Here is a 12,074-nt window from a genome sequence, read left to right as displayed (position 1 = left end):
CTGATTGTCTCACCCTCTCTTGAAAAAAACTGTCAAATAACAGAGAATGAAAATGAAGCTGCAAAATAAACATTTTTAAGGTTTTTAAATATAAAGTAACACCCTACTTTAACACCCCAAGCGCCGTCCAAAAATTCAATCACATAAATGTAGGGAAGCTTGATTGCCAGGTTAATTCTGCCAGGGCCGAGCTGACTGCCAGGTGCGTGATATCTGAATGGGCTTTAGCAGGAGAGCTTTAGGGAGAGGTGTTAATGCTCCCGAGGGAGGAAGGTGGGGTGGCTACCTGTTCTTTTTCCACCTTCTGCTACTGACTTCCTCTCTCTGCCTGTAGGGGGGTGAGTGACCCAGGAGAGGCCAACCACAGCCCCCCATCCCAGGCTGCAGATATGGGTCCGGGGACAGACGCAAGGCAAGGCCATCAGAGTCCTTCCCTGAGACTGTTCTGTCTTCACGAGGCTGTAAGGGCCTATGTCCAGGGGACCTTGGTGGATATGCAGAGAAGCAGAGACAGACATCTAAGAAAGTTCCAGTGCTGTTGTCCCTAAGGTCAGTTGTACCCACTCATGTCCCTTCTTGCAGTTTAGTATTTTCTCCCCTTTTTTGGCATAAGTTAACTTGAGTTGAGTTTTTGTTACTTGCAACTGGAAGACTCTTGAAAAAGAGAAAAATGACTCCAATAGGTCTGGAGTCTGAAGAGGTATTAGTGAGACAGTGCTCACAAGTGACGACATCCCTCTTGCTTCAGCTTCAGCAAGGAAGAGACGGGTTGGCTCATGCAACCAGAATGTCCAGGAGAGGCTCTCGTCTTAGATACTCAAATGGTATCTTCAGGATCCCACTTTTTTCTCCTCCCCCTTCCTCAGTCTTGGCTTTATTCTCGGTGTGGCTCTCTCCGCCCACGGCAAATATCCCCTGCCTCCCAGCCCGCCCCTCTCCAGAGCTTCCGGCTTGCAAAACCCTCAGTTCTCACAACGCAGAAAAACTCTGATAGGGCCCCTCCCACCGCGGGTTATCCCCGAGGGAACCCATCCCTGTGTCCGGAGGAACCGGGCTCTCACCGGTCAGGGCTGCCCTGCACCTGAGCGGGAGGCCCTGGAACAGGACACACGAGCCCTCTGCTCACTGCACAGGCAGGGACAATGCCCTTGAATGGGGAGAGGACGCTCCCGCACTGCGGTGGCCGGTGGAGGGACTAGAGCTGGAACAGATGGAGCCCAGAATACAGGGAACCGGAAATGCAGGATAGAAACTATGAAGCGACAACAGATGGGGCAGAGAGGTGACATTCAGGCACCCGACCTGGTGGAGAAGTTCTCTGGCTCCCCCCGGGGAAGGCGGGACCCCAGGAACCGGCTGCACACTCACACAGGTGCCCCAGCAACGCACACTTCCGGTGGTGAGCAATCTTCTGGAAGGAAGTTAGTGCCTGGGAGTGCAGGCTGGGGGAGGAGCAGGGGGACACGAAGAGAAGGACAGGCCAACAGCCTCAGCCAGCGGGCCTGCACACAGGGGCTCTGGCTAGGGCGTCCAGTGGACGGTGCAAAATCCACCTCTGGGGACTTTTCTCTCTCCTCTTTTCCTCTCTTTTTTTAATTGACAGCTTTTCTCTCCCTCTGGCTTGACCAGCGTGACAAGGAAGGGAGGGCTGACTTAGTTGTAGAAAGCAGACAGCTTTGCTAGAGACTTGGGTTGTTTTAAAAAGACACAGGTGTGTGGTGGCTACAAGGTGTCACCCAGGATTTACTGCCATAAACGGGCCAGGTGTAAAACACAACCATTAGTGAATGCTGAGGAGCTGCTCAGCATGGGATATGCTAGTAGATTCCAGGACATCAAATTACGGAAATCCCGGTCAGCCAGGGTCTCCCCTGGGATGTGTCTGAAGTGCCCTGATGTCTCTGTCACCTCTCCTTTCATCAGCACACAGTGTTTGAAGAAAATGGGCTGGCGAGACGTTCCAGGCTGAGAATTGAGTCAAAGGGGAAGGAGCTGCCTGGCTTCAGAGGTACAACTGTGGTTTGGGGGCAAAGTAGAGAGTCTCATGGCCTTCGCTGGAAGGGCTTGGCCCCTGGGGGAACCCCAAAGCAGAAGGGGATTCAGAGGCTTGTCAAGTTTCCTGTGCAAGCCCTTGGCAGGGCCATAAATCCATCCCAGCTGAGAAAACTGTTTACTTTCAGCACCAAACCAAGCAAGTCGGGCCTTAATAGACTCAGGCTGGTTGGCTGCCTCCATTCTTGAATTTGGTTCTGTCCACAAAATACTGATTTAAGGCACTTGTGATTTCCTGCACTCCTCTCAACCCTGAATGAGGAGGTGGTGTAACCTTGATTTTAAGCAGGAAAGACAAAGGGAACGAGGGCCCAGGCTGGCAGCAAGGGGTTAGTTCTAGGCCCCAGAGCCCATCTTCTTGGCATGGAGGCCATTATAGTGCCATAGATGGCTTGGTGTTAGAGATGGAGACCTGCATTTAGCCGGGCATCAGCTGGCGATGTCAGTGGGGGAGAAGGCAGGCATGGTTCTTGCCTTTCTAGAACATAGAGTCCACTAACGAATCGATGAACCCTATCAAAAATATCTAGAAATGTGCCTATTAACTGGCATAAGAGAAACTACAAATTAGTGCAGCCTGGTCATTCCCACAAAGGACTCTGGGAATGGGAGGGGCAAGAAAGAGAAGTGGGGTTCATGGGGGCCAGATCTCTGGCAGGCACTGGAGGAGCTTGGCTTAGGTTTTAAAGATGAAAAGAGAAAAAAACCAGCTAATTCATCACTTACAACACCCACTGAGAGCCTTCTGTGGCTGGGACATGACAGGAAGAATGAGGGGAAGGAGTGAAGCCAAAATGCTCCCCCATCTCTTTAATTCCAGGGTGTCTCCAGCTACCCTCCCCCCAGGCCCACCCATGTGGGCAAGAGAGAGAGAGGAAGGAGGGAAGGCAGCAAGGTTCAAGAGGGTAGAGTCTGATTTCTACCCGCCACACAGGATTGGGTTGTAACTAATGAGACCTAGGAGCTGGCCCTGTGTCACCGTGTGATAGGACATGCTGGCTGTTCTCAAGTCTCCACGGGTGGGTAAAGTGAAATATCACTTCTCTCCTAATTTCTCCACCACATTCAGGGATAATGACTGTCACACTGCTATATTTGTTCTGAAGAAAATCAAATCTGCCTCTGAGCTCCCACTTACCAGTAGTAAGAAGTCAAAATTGGTTACAGGTTAGCCTCACTGCTCCCTTGGAATCTTGTGGAAATCTCAGAGGACCCAGGCAGACCATGATCTTCTGGGGCAGGGCCTCTGGTCTCCACACTCTTAGTGTCCCTGCTGAGGAAAGGACTAGAGGAACAGGGTGGCCCACTGCTTCTGGACCAAGGGGGTCCAAGCTGCCTGGCCTGAGGTCCATCTCCTGGGTACCCGCAGCATGGCACCTCTTCAGAGAGAGATCCAGCCACTTCTAGGTGTTGTGTGGTTTCTCTTCCTGGAATAGGCTGTTCCCCCTACTGTACCCCGTTTCTTAATTGGCTTAGTCTTCCAAACCAAGTACTTCTATGGGGAGGGGAGGAAATGTGTGCCCACATGCACATGCATGGCTATCTCCTGGACACTGACAACCAAGGACACTCCCCCAAGCTAGGGAGCCCAGCTGTCCAACAAAAGGCCTCTTGGGATGGGAGACGTAAAAATGCTCTTCATTTTCACTCCCACTGTAGCAGGACCAACACAAATTCATCTCTTAGTAGGTTATTCTGTACACACTTGTTTGCATTTGGGGCTTGGTAGAATTTCCTTTACCTGTATTTACCTCGTCATGTAGGGGCTGAGACTCTTGGGAGAGAAGAGATCAGGATCCTGAGAGTACTCTTCTTGTTCTCACTACCATCACCATCATCTGCGCACACACACACACACACACACACACACACACACACACACACACACACGTGCTCAAGTGCACAGACGGAAAGCCAGGTCTGACGGTGTGGGCTGACTTCAACCAGGAAATTGCCACCGAGCCACTTAGAGGAAATCTCGTGACGGAGGGGGTGGTGCCTCTCCTGGCCGGGCCTTGGGAACTGTGGTATGTTCTCTGGTAGATTTAGCAGGGGGTCCAAAATCTGTGGTAACCAGCATGTGCTGAGGGAAAGCCCCTTCCCCAACTGATGGATTGAGTGTTCAGGGACTAGAGTGTGTCCCAGGTAAAATGGCTGCTGATGTGTGAGTGGAAAAGCTGTACCTTGAGGGGGACTCATTCTGAGCCCTAAGTACTGTCTTTGCAGCCTTGAGGGCAAGAGGTGAGCCGTGTCTACGTGAACAGGGATGCTGAATGCTGTTCCTATCTCCACAAACCCCGGGTCCATTCTTGCTGCGTGGCAATGGTGCCCGAGTCACCGAGCAGGAGCTGATGGGGGCAGGGCTGGGACGTGCAGCTTCACGGGGCCCCTCTGGGGTCTTGGCTGGCCAGCAGGCTGCAGTAAGGGGAGGGACCCTCAGAAACCAGGCATCCAGGGTCCTAGGGACCTGGCCAGGAAGTGGGGTGAAGGTTGGAGCTGCTGGGCTTTGGGGAGCTCATACCACTGCTTATTTGCAAAGGGGGCCACCGAATACCACGTGGCTCTGGCGCATCTCCTTGTCCGTGGCTCTGAGTCCCCGACAATGCCTCACCTCCCTGGTTTAGGCACCATGGCACTGCTGCGTGTTCTAGCAGATCCTGACGATTGTGTCTGCAGAGGAGACTGGCATCTGAAGTGTGGGGCACGTTTGGTATTGGGTTTAGCAGGCGATCCAAATGGTATGCTAATCGAGCCCATGGAGAAGAAGAAAATCCAAATAAGAAGTGAGGAACATCTTCCCAGCATGAAACTGCAGAGTAGTAACTGCTCACTAATGGCTTTCTTCTATCAACTTGTTAAGCTAGTTGCAATAATTTATTTAAAAAATACAGTAAGGGGTGCCTGTGTGGCACAGCGGTTAAGCGTCTGCCTTCGGCTCAGGGCGTGATCCCGGCGATCTGGGATCGAGCCCCACATCAGGCTCCTCTGCTATGAGCCTGCTTCTTCCTCTCCCACTCCCCCTGCTTGTGTTCCCTCTCTCACTGGCTGTCTCTCTCTCTGTCAAATAAATAAATAAAATCTTAAAAAAAAAATACAGTAAACTTCTCTCCTTATTTGTAGGGCCTGTATTTGTGGTTGCTGTTGTCCTACCATTATCACATCCGAAAGCAGAGAGGTAAGGAACCTTTCGGGGCATTTCTGGTGTGTCCCTAGAGGACAAGTGCTCTTTCTAGTGTGTTCTCCCGGGCTTTGCGAGGGCTAGTTTTAAAAGGATCCAGAAATGAAGTCCTGTCACTTCCTCTGGGAAAGACTATTTTAAAGTCAGATCTTATCACAAAGACAAGAATAACAGTTTCCCTTGTTATTCTTTCCCAACTTTCTGTTCTAAATGTCATCCTTGCAATCATTAATCACAATGAATAGGAAGTTATAATTAATAGAGGCCCAAACCATTCAAGTGGAAGATTACTCTTTTGAATTCTTGTATTTTTCTTGGAAGATGTCCTTGAGTTAATTATTTAGTATTCGGGATTTCTTTTTTTCTTGCCACAATCCTTTTCCAAAAAGAACAAATTGATCCCAGTCATGTGGGGGGTGAGGAGATTGTGTATAATGTATGCAGGAGACAGATGTTAAAAATACAAACAAGGCTCTGGGGGCTGCTCCCCCTGCTGGCTTTTTAGAAAGGAGACAGAGGAGCGGCCTGGACTCAGGGGCACAGGCTCTGAGGATGATCTTAGGGTAGCCATGAAGTACAAAACCAAGAGAGATGTGCCCATCGCCAGGTTCCCTCAGAGGCCAGTGGCAAGAGCGACACTGGCCTGGATGCAGCCTGGTGACAGGAGAGGAAGGTTTCACGCGTACGGGAGGGTTTGGTGGCTGTGCGTTCCCTGAGCCTGTTATTTTGGGCACTGAGCAGTCCCGTCTTTTCGATGGAGGCATCCTGCACTCCCAGGATTAACAGCCTCCGTCACACGGGGAACGTGGGACCTTTAAGTCCCAAACTGGAATATGGAGGCAACCATTTGACAAGGAGACGCAGAGAGTGCAAATTAAAAACCATACAGCTATAGTCTCTGGGTCTGTGGCTGAGAGGGAGGACAGAGGGTGTGGAAGCTTCTAGAGGGTCCTCCCACAGCCTCTCTGTTCCCTGCCCTGCTGGCATGGCCTTTGCAGCTCAGCTTCTCTCCCGGGGCGAGCACCAGGATCACGTTCCCAGGTACATTCCATATTTATGCCCTATGTTCCCTTGCTGGTCTCACTGGTGCCACTTGTTTTTGAAAAGGACATCAGTGTGTCTGTATTCTCCAGGCTCAGCAACTTCTGGGACGCCTAAGCCCCAGGGAGGAGCCCGAACGCTGCCAGGCTCCTGTGCGCTTGGCGGCATCTCCCGTGTTGGGTTACAGGGTCTGGCCCGCAGTCCTGCCGACCTCACTTCACCCCGCTGGCCTTGAGAAAGCCCTGGATCCTGATGGAATTCCGTGACAGAGAAATGGAGCCGCTAGGGCATTGTGACTGGAATTCTGAACTATCCAAGGGCAGGGATGGAACCATGTGCTTAAATCCAAGTGTGAGGGTGGGATTGCAATTCACTCACTCGCTCATCCGCCGTTGACATAACTAGAGAGTCATCCTAACAATGGCAATAGTGAGTCCATGCTGCCTTAAAAATTGTTTCCAGCACTGAATTTTGGGGGTAAGTTGTTGGCAAAGGTGACCTCAATCCTTCCCTTCCCTATATCCACTTAAAAAAAAATGTGGCTTTGCAGCTTTCTCCTTGAAGAGAAGGAATCTAGTTCTTCTGCCCTGGAATCTGGGCTTCTCCTAGACTCGCTTTGACTAGTGGAACGTGGCAGAGTGATGGCGGGCCAGTTCAGGGCCTGGGCCTCAGGAAGCCTCGAACACTTCTACTCTCTTTCTCTCTCTGTTCTTCTCTCTCTCAGAACCCTGTCACCTAGAGGACAAGGCCAGGATAGTGGTGTTCTCTGTCAACAGAATAGAGGCCACATGGGAAGACGGCCAATTGTCCCAGCTTGAGGACAGCATAGACCATCTTATGACCTGCTGACCCCCAGCCACCTGTGAGAGCGCAGCCAAGACAAGGAGAGCTGCCTCTTCTGCCCTCAGCGGACTGCCAGGGTGTGAGTAAGCCCAGCTGAGGCTAGAGACTTCCCAGCCAGCACACAGGCTCGTAACCACTCCTCAAGGCCGCTAGGTTTCGGGATATTTTGTTACACAGCAGTAGCTAAGACACACGCACGCGTGCGCGCGCGCACACACACACACACACACACACACATACACACACACACTCGGCAGCTGGTTCCAGCTACGATAGACCTGCAGAAGGGGTGGAACGTTGCTGCACCAACCAGCACACCCTCATGCTGCCTAGTGCTGTCTTCTGGCCAGGCATCCGTCAGCCACACCTTCAGTCCTGTTGGCAGCCTCTCCCCTGCAATCCCTCACTGCCCACCTCTGGGGCGTGCAGACTGTTGACATCGCACAGGAGGAAGGCCTGGTAGCCGCCTGTGAGGAGGGTTTGTAAACCCTGGTGGAGAGGAGCTCGGGTCTCCAGGACTTCAGGACCACTGCGGCCTGCCAGGAGGCCTTGGAGCTGCCGGTGGGGTGGCTGCTACTTTTATAGGAGCTCCTTGCCCCTCAGGATTGGTGAAGGGGCTCAGGACAGCACCCCAGGGTGAGGCCGGTCATGGTCCTCACGGAAGGGGGCGCTCTTGTTCTCACGCCTGCTGCTGGGATTGTGGGTCTAAAGGCCTAGGCAGCAAAGAAGCAGGGCCCTACACTTCGGGATGTCAGGTGAGCCGCAGGCTTCCTGCTTTCTCAGAATCCTGCCTTAGGCTTGCTCTTCTCTCCCTCAAGTCTGGGATTCCCACCATCGGAGTCATAAGTTGGCCTTTTAAAATGATGATAGTGCTGGGGCACCTGGCTGGCTCAGTTGATAGGGCATGCAACTTTTGATCTTGGGGTTGTGAGTTTGAGCCCCATGATGGGGGTAGAGTTTACTTTAAAAAATGATGATAGTATGTGTATTATCTCATTTGTATTTTTCTCACCAATGTGAGGTAAGTAACTTTATTCCCACTTTTGGGGAGGAAATCAAGGTACATGCAAGTTGACTAACAGCCCGAGGCCATGCTGTCCCTAAAGGACAGAGCTGGGATTAAACACGTGTTGCCTGGTTTGAAGGGCCCCCCCATCACCCGCTGTGCTACACCAGCAGAGACAACAGGGACAGAAGCTGCCTTCAAAGGGCCACTGTGAACCCTAACCCTCCCGGGTGGGAGCTCAGAGTTGTATCTAGTGGTTTGAGTCAGTGTCCCCTCATAGTGAGGGGAGATGGGGCTCAGGACCCCTCAGTTGTTCAGGATGGGGGTGCAAGCATGGGGTGGTTCTGACGCCGGTCACGTGGGCTCCCTCAGCACCCACAACACTGTGCAAACTCCACATTAGCAGCCCCTGCTGCAGCCCCGCTGGTGGCTTTCTCGCCTCCTCTGGGAGACCCCTTTGAGCCTCTGGAGATGAGAGCTCATGGCGTATGAATTGCCCATGGTGAGGAGGACGCCGTGACAGCAGGCCTGGGTCAGGGTGAGCCGTGGCAGAGCAGCGGGGCTTATCAAGCAATATAGGCCAGGTTTTGCCTAGGGTGGCCCCCGAGACTGGCCGGCTGAATCATCACCATTATCAAGGGTGATGCAAAGTCTCTAAGAGGAAGAGAGTTCATTCTCAGGGATTTCAGAGCAAGGGGAGTCCACTTTTGGTGGTGGTTTAGAGAGAAGGCCATGTGGGGGTAGAACACTGATCTGGGCTGGCATGGGGCATCCCCAAAGCTGGGCTTGGACCCACATATGTAGCAGGAATCCCCTCACGTGGTTCTCATCTCACCTTGATTAGGTTCCCACGGAGGGCTTGTTAGATGCAAATTCCTGGTTCCGCAAAACCGACTGCCTCAAAATGAGGGGGGCGGGCCCTGGGAAACTACTTGTCTAGCAGTGTCTCCTGATGATGCTTCTAGCACACTTAACTGGTGAACTACTGCCTGACCCAGTCCTGCAGGACCAGCAGGCGGCCTCATGCACAGACTCCAAGGCCAGGTAGGCAAGCACAGTGCTCTCTCAGTCTTTACAATGATCCCGTTCTCCATACAGTCCCTCCTCTATACTATTGGCTTCCAAACGTATCTGCACACCAGAATTGCCCGGAAAGATTTTTCTAGAATATGTATTTCAAGTCCTCATCCTAGACCAACTGAAATAGGATCTCAATGGACGGGAAATCTCCTGTCCTTTTTAGAAGAAAAATCTCCCCAGCAGACCTTGATACTCAATCAGGTGAGGGGACCATTGGGCTCTACCTGCTCTGGCTCATATACAGGTGACCCATTCTTAAATCAGCGCTCAAGGATCCCAAACCACCGCCATCCTCTTAGTGGATTTACTCAGGGTATGTATTTTTTTCCTTTTAATTTGGGGGCGCTCTGAGTCAACTAATTTTTGAGTCTTTGAAAACCAGAGAGCGAACAATGAACATGAACTCGTAGGAGGCAAGCTGAAACAACATGCCATCTGTGATAAAATCAGCATCAATTCCCCAAATGGCCTCACACTGCCAAGACAATTCTCCAAGGCTTCTCTGTCTGCCTCAGTAGAGCACGAGCCCTGGAGAGGTTCAATTATCTGCCACACATGTGCTCTTGGGGAGCCTGGCAAGAGGAGGGACTGGAATGTTCAATAATAAAGTTCCCTGGGTTTTAGAATAAAGGGAAGGGCAGGTACGTCAGAACCCGGCTTGCATTTCTGTTACAGCTTTGATGACTAGTAATTAGCCAATAATTCAATTGTGATACTTGCATGATTCACCTAATTGGAAAATAACTGATGGACAGCGTCATTATTAGGGACTCATATCGCATTTGAATATTCATTCATTCATTTAACAAATCTTTGTCTACCATGTGCAAAGTGCTGGACCAGCCACATGGCTTCTGCTGTCCAGTTGCTTATGGGAAGGAGGGTGTGATATCACAGAGAGACTACAAATTAAGAGGTTTATGGGAGATACTGTTCAGCTCGGGGAAAATAAGGACCTTTTTAGGGAGGAGATGGAATTTGCACGGGGCTTCGAGTAATAGGTTGGACTGACCGCTGTGTGCATGAATAACACCCAGAGGTAGGTGGGAGGTAAGAGGTGTTGGACACAGGGCAGTGTTCTGCTTTTTTAGCAAGAAATCGGAGAGCTCTGAGGGTAAAAAGATGATGATGGAGGGTCAAATGATGGCAGGTCTGGAAGTGGGGTGGGCTGTAGGGGGCATGGGTGTCCCACCACCCTCTTTTAGGGATCATGGAAGACATGACCCACTCTGTTCCTGGGAATCTCTTCCATTAACTCTGGATACAGCCTCAGAGTCCTTTTCCACACTGTGTGTAATTCCTCATGCGTCTGCCAGTCGGAGTTGGCTCAGGAGGGGAAACTCATTCAATGCCCCTCTTTGCCCTTTTGAAGCCCAAGCAATTAGCATTTTATTCTGGAGACAGTGACTGGAGGACAGTCTCCCTACACCGTCATCAGGGGTGATGTCATCCATCACACACACAATCTTTTGGATGATTAATCTGGCAGCAGAGCCTGGAGAGGATGGGGATGGGGCAAGGAGTTGAAGCTGGGAGGCCGGGCAGGTGTCTGTCGCAATAGCTCGGGAGGAAGTGACAACAGCCACAATTAGGGACGTGGCAGTGATAGGAGCACAAAGGAAAGGACAGAAGCAAAACACCTTTTCAGGGTAGAATCGGACGAATTTGGAGCTTACGAATTCGGGGGCCAGGATGGGGAGACATCTAAGAACTCAGCTTCAGAGTTGGGGGGAGAGTTCCTGCAGAGGAAGGTTGTTCCAGGAGAGATGCGGGCTTCCGAGGAGCGCATGGGGAATTTAGCTCTGGACTGAGTGTGAGAAGCTGGCACCACATGGAGGGGGAGATGCTCAGGAGAAGTCTGGACATGTGGAATCAAGGTCAGGAAAGAGGAGGAGCTGGAAATATGTACCTGATGGTTGTATCTGCAGATGGGGGTTGAAGGCATAGGAGTCGATGATCAGGGGAAAGAACATGGAGGAAGTGAGGGGAGGGAGGAAACAGGGAGAAGGCGGGAGACAACAGACACAGGCTTGCTGAAGCTATTACAGAACGAGCTGCTGTATTTATCCTCCCAAGTTCGATGGTTTCCAGCCTATTGGAAAATACCCACTTTCATGGACTAAGAGCCTCTGGTAAATGAGGCACCCCACACCACTCCCCATCCGTCGGGTTCAGGAAACACCTCAACCCCACACATGAGCTGATAGACCTCAATGGCTGTTCCTTGTGGACACTCGGGTTTTTGTTGCTATGCAGACGCCCAGACACACAAGCATATGGGAGGGGTACGAAGGAAAGCCCTGTTGTGGTCAGGAGCCCGGTGCTTTTTGCCTTAAAACGCACCCCCCGTGCAGCCCTGCAGTCTGGGTGCAGAGTAGGGAGGCTGCCGAGGGGCGGCCCAGCCCGGGCTTCCAGGCCACAGCCCCACTGCTGGCCAGGCAATCCGCTGACTGCCAGCCCCTGCCGGACGACCAGGTGGCTTTGGGGGCCTGCAGCAGAGTGTCTGGGACAGAACTCTGCCACAGGGGGCTTACTGGCCCCTTACTAGAGCGTCCTCTTCGGCCTGAAGACTGAAATGGGGGTGGGATCCAGCCCCATGCTCAGCGGGGAGCCTGAGATTCTCTCTCTCTCTCCCTCTGCCCCTCTAAAATAAACAAACGAACAAACAAATAATTCTGCAGAGATGTATGGTAGGAAAAAATGCTTTAATAAACGAGGTAACAGTGTAAATTCACAGACAAAGGTAAACTCCTATATCAAGTGCCAGAATTTTCTTTAAACTTAATGTTCTTGGCCGTCTTTTTTTTTTTTAAAGATTGATTTATTTATTTTAGAGAGAGAGAGAGGGAGAGAAAGAGAGAGAGCGCACACGCT

At 51.6% G+C, this 12,074-nt stretch overlaps 1 long non-coding RNA gene across 1 annotated transcript in view; it reads left to right on the top strand.

Annotated features, from left to right (window-relative positions):
• The first annotated feature begins 1,068 nt into the window (after positions 1–1,068).
• The window catches only part of LOC103672093, a 19,166-nt gene continuing 8,160 nt past the window's right edge, over positions 1,069–12,074 (top strand). Inside the window, exons 1-2 of the long non-coding RNA XR_571065.2 lie at positions 1,069–1,399; positions 5,173–5,227. This is a non-coding gene — a long non-coding RNA (uncharacterized LOC103672093). The remainder of the gene's footprint in view (positions 1,400–5,172; positions 5,228–12,074) is intronic.

This window comes from Ursus maritimus, unplaced genomic scaffold, assembly GCF_017311325.1.
Source record: "Ursus maritimus isolate PB19 unplaced genomic scaffold, ASM1731132v1 scaffold_25, whole genome shotgun sequence".
Lineage (NCBI taxonomy): Eukaryota > Metazoa > Chordata > Mammalia > Carnivora > Ursidae > Ursus > Ursus maritimus.
Note: the sequence above shows the minus strand (reverse complement) of the source record. Positions and strands in the feature narration are given on the sequence as shown.